We start from the raw sequence: 3,033 nt of genomic DNA, 5'->3' as shown, positions 1-3,033 counted from the left end.
TCCTCCTCCTCCTCTTCCTCCTCCCCCTCCTTTTCCTCTTCCTTCTCCTCCTCTTCTTCCTCTTCTTCCTCCTCCTCCCCCCTTTTCTTTAATCTATAAAGTGTATGTAATTATATCTCAGCTGGTTTTACAGTGACTAAGTGAGTCAGTAACAGGTAGCTTCAGGTATCACACACATTTGTCACTGTGTATATTTATGGTTTTAGAACCATTTTTCTTCTCTCTTAAGCTTTCTTTTTTCATTGCACTTATATATTGATTTTGCAAATGTAGGAGATACACATAGTATGGAGTAAGTTCTAGCCTTCTACTGAATGCATCCCAGATTCAAACTTACATATTCAGGCTTGGTGGCAAGTACTTTTACCCAGTGAGGTATCTACTAAGACTGTCACTATATATCTTAGTTAGGGTTTTACTGCTATGAACAGACACCATGACCAAAACAACTCTTATAAGGACAACATTTAATTGGGGCTGGCTTACAGGTTCCCAGGTTTAGTCCATTATCACCAAGGCGGGACCATGACAGCATCCAGGCAAGTATGGTGCAGGAGGAGCTGAGAGGTCTACATCTTCATCTGAAGGCTGCTAGCAGAATACCAACCCCCAGACAGCTAGGATGAGGGTCTTAAAGCCCACACACACAGTAACACACCTACTCCAACAAGGCCACATCTTTTAATAGTGCCACTCCCTGGACTGAACATATACAAACCATCACACTGCATAAATTTCTATTAGACATCTTTCCCCTGGTCATTAGATCTCTAAATCCTAGTTTCCAAAATAATTCCTAACATACAATTAGTTCTCCACATATTTGTTAAAAGAATGAGTAATATAATGATATTTGGCATCATGACTCCACAGTCTGCCTTGTGAATAAATGTGAAAAGCACCATACTTAAATTCACATCAAAATAATAGAACTTAGAGGCAGAGAGAACATGGGACATATCAACTCTGGGTGTGGGATTTGTTGTTTCAAATAGTTCTGGCATTGGTGATAATAACAATAATAGCTTTTTATTTAGTGTATTAAATTTTACTAAGGCAATATACCATCCTATTTAATAAACAGCACCAAGGCAATAGCACAAGCCTTCCTATATAAGAGGTATGGTATAATTCTACACAGTAGCTATTTTGAAATTTGATCTTATTCTTAGTAAATCTGAGGCTTAAACAACTTACTTGAGATTAATGTCTACAAAAGTAAAAGTGAGAAGGGAATATGTATAGACAGAATCAAGACAAGGCAACAAAGAAGGTAGGGCTTAAAATTGGGGATGAGAGGTGCACATAAGGAGAAGTTGGAGGTAATCAGAGTCAATCCAGCAAGGAATTTGGGTTCCAGGACAGCCCATACAGAAGTGCAAGCTGGGCAGAAATGGTCAATCTCTGACGTGGGAGCTGTATTTTCAGTGATTGGCCTGAATGGGAATCTAAGACGGATCCTGGAGTATTGAAGTGAGCACAACCACAGTAGGTACTTGTAAAAAGAAATGGACTGACTGTGTATGACCACTGTGCAGGTCATACTGGGGAAACCAGTTCAAAATTATCCTCAACAAGATAAAAGAGACAACTGTTTGTTAGGGTGTTATAATGTCATGCCTGGGTTTGGTACTTTGCTTCTATCCTTATGACTACACACCTCTTCAAAACTCCTCATCCTGCTGCATTTATGTGGTTCCTTCTAATGATAATGATTGACTTTTCTTCCGCACTTCATGCTTTTTCACCATAGGAATTAATTTTGTACGTCAAGATTTATCACAAAGCTCAGCCAATATCTTTCCATTCATTTCCTCCATGAAATGGATGAAAGAAAGGAAGGCAGAGGAGAGAATCATGAACCTGATCTGAACCTGCAGTTAGTGAAGGCTATCTTTGTAATGCTGCCTGGCCGGTTAATTGTACTGTTGCATTATTTCCCAAACTCTTCTCCTAGCACAGGGTGCCTTTGCTTCCCCAGCCCCTGCTTTCTTTTCATAAGATCTCACAATGTAGCCTTGGGTGGCCACAAATTCATACTCACTATGTAAACCAGGATAACCTGCTACTCACAGACATCTGCCTGCCTCTGCTTCCCAAGATCTAGAATCAAAGGAGTGCTGCCATGTTCAATTTCATGAAAACTCCAAGATAATGCTCATTCTTCTGTGATTGGAAAGTGTTTTTTCTGTTGCTGTTGTTGTTGTTTTTTAAGAAAAACCTATTTATTTAACAACAGCAATAACATGAAACAGAACTAGACAAAGCCCAAGCATCAACTCTGAGAATGTCTTTGGTAGAGGCCAGAAGAAACTTCTAGGTTTTGTGTCTTCATCTTCGCAGTGAGGATTTAGGCCTAAAGGCTGCACTTAATTACATGACTACGTGACTACTGACTGAAACCTACAGAAGGCTCCTGTCAATGGGACTGACCAACTAAACTCCCTTCTCGTATCTCACTTCTGTGTCTGTCATTAGCCCTTTAAGCCCCATTAAACTAGCAGTTCCATGGTACTCTATGTCCTGGGAACCACACTTCTCCATCTCCCTTTTTTCCCTCTCTTACCTATAAATCTCTAACAAACTTCTCTCTAAACCCCATCCTCTATGGTTCATGAAGTTTGTTCTTCAGATTACTGAAATAAGAACCTGAAAAACACTGGCTCAGGCCAGTATTGGACTTTCCAGACACCTAGCCACACCTGCCCCACCATCCCCTACAGTTAAGCCCCACCCAAGTGCTGAGAGAAGCTCTGTAGTTTTCAAATCCTTGCAGCATCCTACTATCAATAACAGTAAAATGAAGGTGCTAGGTGACAGACTTTTTCAAAGCCAGTAGTGTGTCTCTTCACAGTAGTGATGCATCCTGAGATGAGCACTGTCAAATTGTTGGCAAACATCTTGGAGTATAATCATAAAAGCCCTGTTTATCTAGCCAGATATTTTCGATCTTCCTAACACTTTGACTTTTTAAAGTTCCTCGTGTTGTGGTGATCCCCCAACAATAAAGTTATTTTTGCTACTGTTTTGCAT

The sequence above is a fragment of the Mus pahari genome, chromosome 1 (genome assembly GCF_900095145.1).
Source record: "Mus pahari chromosome 1, PAHARI_EIJ_v1.1, whole genome shotgun sequence".
NCBI classification, from domain to species: domain Eukaryota; kingdom Metazoa; phylum Chordata; class Mammalia; order Rodentia; family Muridae; genus Mus; species Mus pahari.
Note: the sequence above shows the minus strand (reverse complement) of the source record.